Source organism: Staurois parvus, unplaced genomic scaffold, assembly GCF_062004578.1.
Source record: "Staurois parvus isolate SC_StPar_1 unplaced genomic scaffold, SC_StPar_1.0 ptg000122l, whole genome shotgun sequence".
In the NCBI taxonomy this organism is placed as follows: Eukaryota; Metazoa; Chordata; class Amphibia; order Anura; family Ranidae; genus Staurois; species Staurois parvus.
In genome coordinates, this window is record NW_028317918.1 from 6,048,788 (window position 1) to 6,062,307 (window position 13,520).

Sequence of the window (13,520 nt, forward strand, 5' to 3'; positions counted from 1 at the left end):
ACATACTTCAGAAAATTAGATTTGTCAACGAGGATGATGTTTTGTGTTCTTCAGTAACAGGCTTGCTTTGTTTTTCCACATACAATTTAATGTGTAACATATGAATTCATCATTACATGATGAAAGTGTAGGGTTGAATTTATCTACTAGAAGGATATGGAAATATGCTTAGAAGAGGATCCAACATGGAGCATCTCTGGCAAGCTCTTTGATTGCTGATCTGACATCTGCTATAAAGTGACATTGTTTAACTAAATATGTTTTCTTTTCATAGTTCACACAAAGAAACCAACACATAGTCTACAAGGCAGAAACCTTGATTCCCTTTCTCTGACAGTCGGGAGAGAGAAAAGTCCAAATAAACCCATAGGAATTGATTAACTAAAGGCATATAGGCTGGTCACTTTGCCTATGAATATTCCCTTAGGTTAGTGAATGAGGTGAAACTTTGTTTACTTTCATCTTCCTAGCATGCACAAGCAAAAATACTGTTTTTTTCTTTTCCTAACACATGGTTGGGTGTTTTTTTGCAAAGTGTGGGTATTTTGTTAATTTTTGACACATTTTTCACTAAGCTAAGGGAAAATTTCTCTGCAAAGTGAACAGTCTATTTAACCTACCAGTATATCAACCCCATAGACTGAATTGTCCATGATTCAGGATTAAATTAGAGTTTACATACAGTAAGTATTTGTGTATACAAGAATATTTGTGAGCATGCCTTCTTATTCCCCCTCTCCCTCAGTTTATTCCCCATTACTAAAGTGAAGATTTTCTATGTATATGGTACAAAAGAAAAGTTAATTATGTTAAAGTAGTATCCTGGAAAAAAAACTACCATTTGTCTTAAAGTGAAACTGCACTCTTTTGCCGACAGACTCATAGTAATATATGTGTAATTGGAGAGGCACTGTTCCCTCTGACTACTAGTCTCCTGTTATCGTAATTGAGATCTGGTAATGCTATTACTGTGCTGTTCATTGTTCTCTTTGCTGGTGAGGAATCCGTACCTAAAGACATGCACTGCATGCATTTACTTGCCTTTGCTTCATTAATTCTGAGGATATATGCTCTTTCTGCATCTCCCACTGCTTCTTGAATATTTCTCCATCCGTTATCAGATCGCCAGTCATCAGAAGGGCGGCTCTGATTTGAGGGAGCAAAGCCCTTTACCAGTACCAAGATGGACTGACTCAAAATGCAGAACAAGTCATTGTAAGCAAGTAATGGGGAAAAGATCAGCTACAGGAAGAACACAAGGAATGCTGGTGACCAGTTCTTTGTTCTCTGCTTGCCTTTTTTGGGCACAGCTTCCACAGTTCAGGTCATCTTTAACCCTCCATTAGTTGCAGTAATAACAGACCAAAAACTGAAGCTAGAGCACCACCATTTTTGTGAAGTTGCTTCAATCCCATAAAATAGTTTGCAATCCGTGTGCAGCATTTTCCTACAGCTATAAATAATAAAAGAGTGAAAAAGTAACTGGCTCCGGGTCTTCTTCACTCATGTGGAAACCCTGCAGGTATATCTTTTGCTTTACTCCCAAAAGAGTTAAAGTGGAACATTAGCTAAAACTTTTTTGATTTTTCTCACTCGTTCTAATAATTTAACCACATATTGAGGAAAGCCGCCCCCCCACTTCAGAGGGTATAAGGTATATCTTTGCTGTTGGAGGTGAATGATGGAAAATATCTGCGCCAAGGACAAAGACAGCAGCAAAATCTTGGCAGAAACTATTATCCATCCTATCCAGAACCTAAAAATCAGGGATTTTGGCCGATGCACCTTGAAGTGAAAGTATAGCAAAAACTTATTAAAGTTGCGAGTAGGTAAAATTGGTGTAGGATTATAATGCGTTGAGGTTTTCATGGCTTTCTATGTCCCTATTAGGGAGATTTAATCTCTCTAGTGGTTATCAGCACAGACAGTGATAGAAGAACCCAAAATTCTGTGTTACCACAAAACAGGAATAGGAGAGACATTTTCCATTGGAGACATTTATTCCAGAGATCATTGTCTAAGAGGAGATTTCCCTGTTGTCTTGGATTAGTAGAACTTATTGTATGGTGTGCAGTAAGTGTTTACCTTAAAGCGGAGTTCCAGTCACACTGTGAAAAAATAAAAGTCAGCAGCTACAAAAACTGTAGCTGCTGCCTTTTAAAAAAACAGCCACTCACCTGTCCCACGATACTGCCTGTTTCACCAGCCGTCTGGTGTTCCAGGTGCTGGCATCTTCAGTGTGGGCATCCGGCTGTGACAGCCTGGGTGCCGGGTGCCCACTGCATATGCGTGAGTAGCACTGCGCTTCCTGAATGGCCCCATAGTCTTCTGGGACCTGTCACGTATCCTAGAAGACTTTGGGGAGGGAGGGGGGAGGATAGCTTCTGCTTCCGATCACCTAGGCGATCACAGCGGAAGTGGGAGCAGGTATCTGTCAATTTCAGGTACCTGTTCCCCCCCCACTCCCCAAAGGTGCCAATCCTTAATGGGGAGTGGGGGGCCAGTCTTTAAAGCTGAACTTTCCTTTTTTGGGTGGAGTTTCTCTTTAAATAAATGCATTAAAAAATCAATAACAAGGTGTCGCAAACGCGTGCATCAGAGATGGATGCGGTTCAACCATTTTTGCTTCAACCTCCATCTTGGCGAAGAGATTAACTGTCCTGAAATATCTTTTTCCTTCATCCTCCCCCTTCCTCTCTGTTCAGCCACCGTGACACCTGGTTGTGGGTCACTGGCAGGCTAGAGCAGCAGGGAGCCCAGAGCTACAAAGCCTCCCTCAGGAGAGCTGGAGTCCCACTGTCCTGAGAACCTGTTTTATTTTCACGCCTAGTAAAAAGATAACAGATCCTTCCCCGGAGTTCAAAGCAGTCCCAAGAAGCCCACACCAGATAACATTTTTAAAAGATCAATTTTTCCCATATGTTTCATATCTTGGAATATGAGGGACTTACATAAAAACCAGACATCCCGTCAGACTGGCTAGGAGCAGGCGAACAGTTTGATGGGTCATTCGAATTATCTTGGACCATCAGGGGAGCAGAAACATAGAACTCGTGAACCGTGCAACATATAATTTTATAATTCATATCTAGATAATCCTCAGACTTGTCTGCATAATAATATACCCACGGGTGGAATGTCACTTGTGCAGCTGGAAAGTTATGGACCAGAATATAAATTATGAAAGATGTCGGCTCCAGTTTAGGGTTCTGCCTGACGATCCCTCCCTCAACAGGGGATTGGTCTTTTTACTTCAGAACCACCCCCTGCTGGGAAACTTTAAAGCAGGCTGTCAAGCCTAAGGGGGTGGAGTTGAAGAATTCTCCCATTTTTCCATGGTAACATAGGGAGATCAAAGCACCCTCCTGCTCTGACTTGGATCTGCTAAACCCAGGACTTTGGCAAGTACTTTAACCCTTTCACCTCTGATATCTCTTTACTGTGCTATGGTTCTCTGTATACTTATATATATATATATATCTTAGTTACATCTTCTCTGTAAATATTTTATTGCACCTGTTTGACCCTTTTAGTAATAAATCTCTCTTTCTGAAAGTGTTGAACTGTTTCTATAGTTCTTAATTGCAATTTGCGAATCCCTGCCATTGAAGAGATGCTACTGTTTGTTTAAACCTCTGTATAACCGGCCTGCGGACCATTTTATACAGACGATTATTTCAATCATTATAGTGTTATAACTGATAACGCAAGTTTCCTCTTTCTCTGTACAAAAAGGAGGTGGTGGCAGTGTGGAGGGTTAGTTGCGTAATTAACCCGACCCAGTAACAATCTCTCAGGTTGCAGGTACATAGATTGTAGTCCATTAGCTTGAAAATCTTTGTGCAGGGTGCAGCTGGGCATGGTATTGTTACGCACGTCACATCGTGGTTTTAGATTGGCTAGTCTTTCGGTCACGAGTTTGGTGAGAAGGTCTGGGGTCTGACGCCGCGATCGTGACACAAGGTGTTTTGCAGAAATCAATTAAGTCATAAATAGAATAACAGATATTTTCAAAACACGTGATCTTTGGGATCATTTAAAGTAAGTGGCTCATTTTACTGTATGTTTATTTAAAGTACTTCAAGCATGTCTGGAGGCCAAAATGTATTCTGAAACATGTCTTTGGTAAAAAAAAAAAACAATAAGTGTATATTAATTGGTTTGTGCGAAAGTTACAGCTTCTACACATAATGATATCTATACCAGAATTTACACAGCTATAGACGCTATACTTTAATGCCAATGATCAGAGACTTACAGTCCGACTATGATAGTGTGGTAGGCAATCTGGCACTAGCTGACGTTGGCTGGGAGGTACACTAACTGACTAACTGACACTGACATCAATAGTGACACTAATGCAGTGATTAGTGCTAATACACTGTCACTGTACTAATGACACTGGCTGGGAAGGGTTTAACATCTAAGGGCAATCAAAGGGTTAACTGTGTGCCTAACAATGTTTAAAGTGTGTAATGTGTGCTGCTTTTACTTTACTATCTGGCTGTTTTTTCTCACTGCTTTACAGAGAGAAGAATCAGCCAGACTGCAGTTCCCTTTATACAGAATTCTGTGTTTTGTAAACACAGAACTCTGTGAGTGATTGGACACAGCCAATCAGTTGACTTCAGCCAAAATCATTAGTTGAAATCAGCTGCCAAACTCATGCTATGTATAATCACCTGAAACCCAGAAAAGGGCAGATCACATACTGTATATATACAGTGGGGATCGAAAGTTTGGGCACCCCAGCTAAAAATTTGTATTAATGTGCATAAAGAAGCCAAGGAAAGATGGAAGAATCTCCAAAAAGGCATCAAATTACAGATTAGACATTCTTATAATATGTCAACAAAAGTTAGATTTTATTTCCATCATTTACACTTTCAAAATAACAGAAAACAAAAAAATGGCGTATGCAAAAGTTTGGGCACCCTGCAGAGTTAATATCTTGTACTGCCCCCTTTGGCAAGTATCACAGCTTGGAAACGCTTTTTGTAGCCAGCCAAGAGTCTTTCAATTCTTGTTTGAGGTATCTTTGCTCATTCTTCCTTACAAAAGTCTTCCAATTCTTTGAGATTTCTGGGCTGTCTGTCACGCACTGCTCTTTTAAGGTCTATCCATAGATTTTCAATTATGTTGAGGTCAGGAGATTGTGAAGGCCATGGCAAAACCTTCAGTTTACGCCTCTTGATGTAATCCCATGTGGATTTCGAGGTGTGTTTAGGATCATTATCCATTTGTAGAAGCCATCCTCTCTTTAACTTCAGCTTTTTCACAGATGGCATCAAGTTACCACCCAAAATTTGCTGAAATTTTATTGAATCCATTTTTCCTTCTACTCGTGAGATGTTCCCTATGCCACTGGCTGCAACACAACCCCAAAGCATGATTGATCCAACCCCATGCTTAACAGCTGGACAGAGGTTCTTTTCATTAAATTCTGTGCCCCTTCTTCTCCAAACGTACCTTTGCTCATTCCGGCCAAAAAGTTCAATTTTAACCTCATCGGTCCACAGAAATTGTTTCCAAAATGCATCAGGCTTGTCTATATGTTCATTTGCAAAGTTCAAACGATGATTTTTGTGGTGAGGACGTAGAAGAGGTTTTCTTCTGATGACTCTTCCATGAAGAACATATTTGTACAAGTATCTCTTTATAGTGGAATAGTGTACCACAACTCCAGTGTCTGCCAGATCTTTCTGGAGGGATCATGCAGTCAAACGTGGGTTTTGAATTGTTTTTCTCACAATCCTGCGAGCTGTTCTGTCTGATATTTTTCTTGGTCTTCCAGATCTTGCTTTAACTTGCACTGTTCCTGATGACTGCCATTTCTTAATTACATTCCGAACAGAGGATATTGACATCTGAAAATGCTTTGCTATCTTCTTATAGCCTTCTCCAGCTTTGAGAGCGTCAACTATTTTCAGTTTCAGTTTTCTAGACAACTGCTTAGAAGAACCCATGGTGCTGGTTGTTGGGGCAAGGTCAGATGAGTCTGGGCATTTAAAACCTTTGAGATTGACATCACCTGGTCTTCCCAGACGATGATTGAGAACAATCCATGACACTGGCAGGTCTCAGCTTTGCAAAGGGGGCAGTGCATGCTATAAATTCTGCAGGGTGCCCAAACTTTTGCAGACGCCATTTTTTGGTTTTCTGTTATTTTGAAAGTGTAAATGATGGAAATAAAATCTAACTTTTGTTGACATATTATAAGAATGTCTAATCTGTAATTTGATGCCTTTTGGAGATTTTTCCATCTTTCCTTGGCTTCTTTATGTACATTAATACAAATTTTTAGCTGGGGTGCCCAAACTTTCGATCCCCACTGTATATATATGTGACTGTGCCTGTCGGTGCCTACCTGCTGCAGTGAATGTACAGTGGCAGGGTGGCAAGAGGTTAAGAAGAGGAGATGGGTGGAAGTGTCTTAGCAAGATAGAATGCATTTAGAAAGGGGCACTTCTCTATCCACAAGTTTTTCTTTGGATATATATCTGAAGGCCTATGGCTACTAATACTGTTCTTACTTTGTGGCCAATACTGTACATGCTACATTTTCAGTCAAAAATGTCTGTACTTCAACGTTTGGAAAACATTTTTATTGATTAGGAAAATATAACAAATATAATTCCATATACAATGAAGCACAATAGTCACCAGTAAATTCCAGCACACACAGGAACATCTGAGGATATAGGAGCATTAAACAGAGCGTTCAATAATACATAATGCAGAAATAGGTACAAAGTGATCCAACTAAAAAATTTCAAGGCAGCACAGATACAAAGCAGTAATACAACCACTTGCCCTCCAGAGGATTTACCCCCCTTCCTGACCAGGCCATTTTTGTGTGTTACAGCGCTGCGTTACTTTAACTGACAATTGCGTAGTCATGCAACGCTACACCCAAATAAAATTTACATAATTTTTTTCCCACGAATTGAGATTTCTTTCTGTCATATTTGATTGCCTGTGCGGTTTTTATTTTTTGCGCTATAAGAAAAAAGTCCAACAATTTTGATTAAAAAAAACAATATTTTTGACTTTTTCCTATTAAACATGTCCAGTAAAAAAATTTTAAAAATCAAATTTCATCATAAATTTAGGCCAAAATGTATTCTGCTACATGTCTTTGCTAAAAAAAAAATCCCAATACATGTAAATTATTTGGTGTATGTGAAAGTTATAGCGTTTACAAATGGCGGTATATATATATATATATATATATATATATATATATATGTACATATATATAGCTACATAGTTAGTCTCGCTGAAAAAAGACAAAAGTCCATCCAGTTCAACCATAGAAAACAAAAAAAAAGTTATAATCCTATACCCACAGTTGATCCAGAGGAAGGAAAAAAACCCCAGCAAAGCATGATACAATTTGCTCCTGCTGGGAAAAATATTCCTTCCTGATCCCCCAAGAGGTAATCAGATATTCCCTGGATCAACTTTACCTATAAATGTTAGTATCCAGTTATATTCTGTGTATCTAAGAAAGAATCCAGGCCTTTTTTGAAGCAATCCACTGAGCTGGCCAGAACCAACTCTTGAGGGAGTCTATTCCACATTTTCACAGCTCTCACTGTGAAGAAACCTTTCCGTGTTTGGAGATTAAATTTCTTTTCCTCCAGACGTAAAGAGTGCCTCCTTGTCCTCTGTGATGACCTCAAGGTGATTTTTTTTTTTTTACATTTTTACTAATAATGGTGGTGATCTGCAACTTATAGCGGAACTGTGGGACTGCGGTGGGCATTCCGACACTGGGGGGAACTGACTTGGTGTCACTGACATCCCCAGTGACAACAATACAGTGATCATGAAAAGCATTGACACTGTACTAATGGTACTGGGAAGGAAAGGGTTAACATGTGGGTGATCAATGGGTGAACTGTGTGCTGTTTTACTAGGGGCTGTGTGTTAGTGCTTCACTGTAAGCACACTGCATGCAAAGCAGTGTGCACGAGTTAACAGGGAGGAGAACTATTTTGTTTACGAATGGCAGCACAGGTAGCGCGAATGGCGGCGCGGATAGCTCACGTGCCCCATACCCGGATATGCAAAATCAGATATATATACAGTACATGATTTTGCTGCCCTGTAGCAGTATATCTTCTGTAGGGTGGACAGGAAGCAGTTAAAAGAATAAAATACAAAGGCAAGCAATCTGACCAAACTCCAACTCAGTGGGGAAGCAAGGTACAGTAAAATAACTCATCCAACCACTTTTCCTGGGAAAAAAAGGGTGCGGAAAAGGGTGGGATGGGTAAAAGGAAAGGAGGGGGGGATAAAAACAAAGGTGGGAAGGCTGAAATAAATATGTTCATAAAAAAGGCATAAGCATCAAAGCTCTACCCACCCAGGCGTCCCAAATATTTCCCAAATTTTTGGGGGTACTTACGGGCCATGTAGGTGAGCGTATAGTGAGGTAAGACTGAATCAATTAACGATCTCCATTGGGTGGTTGTAGAGAGGTCTGATTGTTTTCTAGCATAAAAGCCAGCATAGGACACAAAAAGTCGTTTGTGGGTAGATTGAGTCACTGAATCACAAATGCCTAATAAAAGTTGGTAAAACTTTAGCATGCAACAGGCAGGGCTGTATTAATGCATGGGCACCCCTGGGCACTGATCAGGGGCCACAGGTGCATAAAGGCCCCATGATCATCTTGCATTATATCCTACTTGCCAACTGTCCCGGGATAGTCACGCTTACTGAGCTGGCCTGGGCAGCATCCCAGAACCTGTACTGCTCTCACCTGATCCCAGTATTGTGCCCTCCTGACTCCCCCCTGTACTGTGCCATTTTGCCCCCCCCCCCTTCCCCAGTCCTATGCTCTTTGTGTAGATTAATCTTTGATTTCTGGCATTTTGTTTATTGATTGAAATACATTTTAATGAAAGTGCTAATACATATACTGTGTGTTTATTTCTGTCAACTATTTACACTTTAGTTCTTAAGAGTATGTGCAGAAATTGGGGCAGGTTGGAGGGCCCCAGTACATTACTTTGCCCAGGGACCATGATGTTATTAAGACGGTCCTGGCAACAAGTAATTTAAGTGTTAATTTTCAGAAACAGCTTTCATTAGGCACACTTTATGTGAGTAATTCTTCAGATTTTGATATAGATTAGTCTTTAGGGTTTTATAACTTAAAAGATTGAAAGCCAAATAGATTAGGACAGTTCCAATTTCCAAATTATGTATATTCGTTTAAGGAAACAATAGGCCTGTTGGGGATATAGTGCACATGTACTAAAAACCTGATTAAAATCTTTTGCTTAAGCAAAATTGTAAACCAAATATTGGATGGGTCCCAGAAGACCATGGAAGCCTCTTTGATTTTGAAACTTAAAAAAATGCAGACCTAACCATAGAGAGCCTATGGAAACAACATATTTTGAAATGATAATTTTGATTATCTGAAACATAATGTATATATTGCCACAAGTATTAACTAAAGCATTATGTCACTTAGCATTTTTTTACCAGTGTGAACATTGCCCACAGTATAATTACATTTTTCAGTACAGGCTGCTGATTATTATTATGCAGGATTTATATAGAGCCAACAGTTTACAACATAAGGGCACACAGTACAATTACAATACAATTTAATACAGGAGGAATTACAGAGTCCTGCTCATTAGAGCTTACAATCTAAGAAGGAGGGTCAAGAGATACAAAAGGTAATAACTGTGGGGGGTGAGCTGAGGGAGAAAATAAAAATACAGTTGTTAGGTAGGGACAGGGTAAGCCTCTCTGAAGAGAAGGGTTTTCAGGGATATCTAAAAGTGGACAGAATAGGGGATACTCGAACAGATTGGAGTTGGGAGTTCCAGAGGATGGGAAAGGCTCAGGAGAAGTCCTAGAGGTGAGCACGGGTGGAGCTAGAGAACAGGAGGTCTTGGGAGGAGAGAATGATTAGGTTGGTAGCTTGAGGCAAGATTAGTGATGTAGCTGGGACAGAGATGTGGATGGTTTTGTAAGTTATTGGTAGCATTTTGCATTTAATTTGTTGGGTGAGTGGCAGCCAATGGAGAATTGGCAAAGAGTGGTAGCAGACAATGAGCGGTTAGTAAGTTGGGTGAGTCTGGCAGCAGCATTCACGGTGGACAGAAGGGGGGATAGCCTATGAAAAGGCAAGAATCACAGTAAATTAGGAATGGGATTTTTGAGGTGCTTTTACCCATCAACCAAAACAATATACTAATATTTATTACACATCCATATTAAAAACATTCAACATTTACAGACATATTTTTCTCATTCCAATCCACAATGATCATTATTGTTTTTGACAACTCCTTTTCTGGAGCGTTTAAAACACAACAGTTACAATCTCAATTTTAGACATAGTTTTGATCCTCAAAGGATCACTTCTTTTGGATGTGGACATTTTTCTCAATGCTAAAGGTATTTTGAGTTCACCACTGTATAGAAAGTCCTCAGCGGGTAATACCATATTACATGCAAACAGCTCACATCCTCCAACACTTGTCCAGAGCATTCCATATAGTCAATATTTATGGATTAGACGGAATTGCACTCAGAAGGAGGATTTCAAGGGTGAGGTGAAGGTCCTACGAGTACGTTTGTTATCCAGAGGATATAGCAGATCATGCCTTAGGAAGGCAGATAATAGAATCAAAAGACAAGATAGATCTACTTTAATGTACAAATTTAGAGAAACATCTAAACCTAACACTACTCACATTATTACCAAATACAGTAGACATCACAGGATCATCACAAATATTTTATCAAAAATATTAGTACCTTTTGACCTCAGATGAACGTATTAACAAACACATACAACCTTATCCTGAAATGACTTTTAAACACTCAGTATCATTAAGGGATCATTTAGTTCAAAGCCACTGTTGTAGAGCTGGCATTTCAAGAGCTACAGCAATTATCTCTTTCCTATGTGGTAGATGCAATTACTGCTGTTTTATTCTGAAAGGCAGGAATGTCATCCTCCCTAATAATAAACTCTGGAGTCCCAAATATAGGGTCACTTGTCAATCTATTGGAATAGTATACCTTATGAAATGCAAATGTGGGGCATTTTATATTGGCAAAACAAAACGTCCTTTCTTTTAAAGGACTGGGGACCATGTTTCCCTGTTCTCTAAAAAGAAATTTGAACCTCCCATTTCTGGACACGTTGGTCTATATCATGGATTTGACCTTAATGTATTGGAATTGGAAACAAAATGGATTTCTTCTTTAAGAGCTTTAACCTATCCAGGACTCAATGACTCTATTAGCTACAAATGTTTTTATAGGTTGCTTCTAGATCTAAGCCCTTTTTCAGCTATGTTTGTGGTAATTTACATGTATATACAGTAATGGAAACAAGAGTTTGGTTTTTGTTATTGATTATGTATTTATGTTTTATGGTATTCTACTTTGGATACTGTATATTCTGTATTTAATCTATATGTATCAATTTTTGTGTTTTATATCTTATTTGGGTATATATTGCTGCATATGTGGAGGGCCTGGGGCCCCACCCAGTAGGTGTACTGATCCTATGACCAGTATCCATTTGTGAGGCAAGTTGTTTATCGTCCAATTATTCACCTTGCCTTTTTTTAGGGTGGATGGGGTATTCAATAGGACCATGGTACGGACACCTGGAGCATGGTTTTGTTCTCCTGGGGGTTCACCCTCAAGTCCATGCCCCCCTTTTTGGGGTGTTGTGGATATGGCTCCAGCCCTGATCTCCACCTCCCAACACACTATACTAGTGTGTTGGTTATTCTCTGTTATGATATATGGTTTTTCTGCTATTTTTTGGACTAGTTCAGATTTGGGGTTTCACTTGGGCACTTTGGCCATAGTAGATGGTGGGACATTTGGGAGGTCTGCAGGCCCCTTTGGCAGTATATTTGTAGGTATGCAGTGTTGTGAAATTGTTGTTATATTCAATGCCATTTGTTTATTCATTGTTTATTTCCACTTATACAGATGTACTGGGCCATCTATATGACACTTCGGCTTCCTCTATTAGACTGCCCAAGACAACATTTTCAGTAAGTATAAAGAATATACAAAAGAGACGGAATCTACACTGTGTCCCCAGAGAAAGTAATATTGAATGGATGTACATTACTTATAGGATTTTACTTTTTGCTGGCGTACCCCCTCTGCGGAAGTCCATAGACTGCCCCATACCCCTGGGTGGCATATGGTGAAGCTGGTTTACATCTGTAGAGACGCTCCTGGTGGATTGGTTTTTGGATTGGAAGACCAGAATATGATGGGTCTCCTGTCCTTGTAAACAAAACATTCAATGTATACACATTTGTATGTTTCTTAGATGTGTTTTTTTTAATTTTTCCTATAAACATATGTCCTGAAGAAGCCATGCAGCAAAACATATAGAAGATATATGCATAAAGGAGTTGTCAACAACAATATTGATCATTGTGGATGCTAATGAGAGAAATTAATATGGATATTAAATAAATATAAGTATATTTTAACAGAATTGTTTTGATTAATGGGTAAAAGCACATCAAAAATCCTGTTCCTACTTTACTGACTTTTTGTATAAATTTTCAAGGGATGTGATGTGGTTTAATTGCTTTCCTTTCTTCCAAATATATATGTTGATACTGTATGTAAAGGCAAGCCAATGAGGAAGGCGTTGCAGAAGTAAAAGAGAGAGATGACCAGGGAGTGGACTAGGAGCTCTGTGGTGTCATTGATTAGGAATGGGAGGATTTTAGAGATGTTGCAGAGTTTGAGGAAGCAGGCTTTGGACATTGATTGGATGTGGGGCTGAAAGGATACTTTAAAGCCCAAGATTTCACCTAGAACCCTGTCATGGGTTGATAATTGAGCCCTCTATCTTGACATAGAAGGGTTACGTGGCGGAGGATTTAGGGTAGACTGATGGTGGTGTGACATCCAGTCTGATATGTCTGTTAGTAAATTACTGATGCGTTCAGAGACTGAAGGAGTAAGCTGGGGATAATGATATAAATTTGGGTGTCATCAGCATAGAAATGATATTGTAATCCATGGGAGGCTATTTACTGATCCAGGGAGGCAGTGTAAATCAAGAATAGGAGAGGTCCAAGAACAGAACCTTTGGGGACCCTGACAGAAAAAAGGAAGAGGAGAAGAGGAAGTAGAATTGTAAGTGACACTGGAGGTGAGGTGGGCTAGGTAGGATGAGAACCAGCAAAGAGTACTATCACTGAGACCAAAAGAAGTAAAGTTTTTTGAGGAGGAGGGAGTGGTCCACCATGTCAAAGGCAGTAGAGAGGTCTAGGAGTAGGAGTACAGAATAGTGCCCATTGGTAGATCATTTGTGAGTTTTAGGAGAGCAGTTTCTATGGAGTGTTGAGGAAAAAATCCAGACTGAAGTAGATCAAGAAGGTTGTTCTCAGTAAGATGGTTGCTTAGTTGGTTGTAGACCAGATGTCGGTTGTAGACCAGGAGTTTGGAGGAAAAGGGGAGCAAGGAGATTGGGCATAGGTTGTTAAGATTGG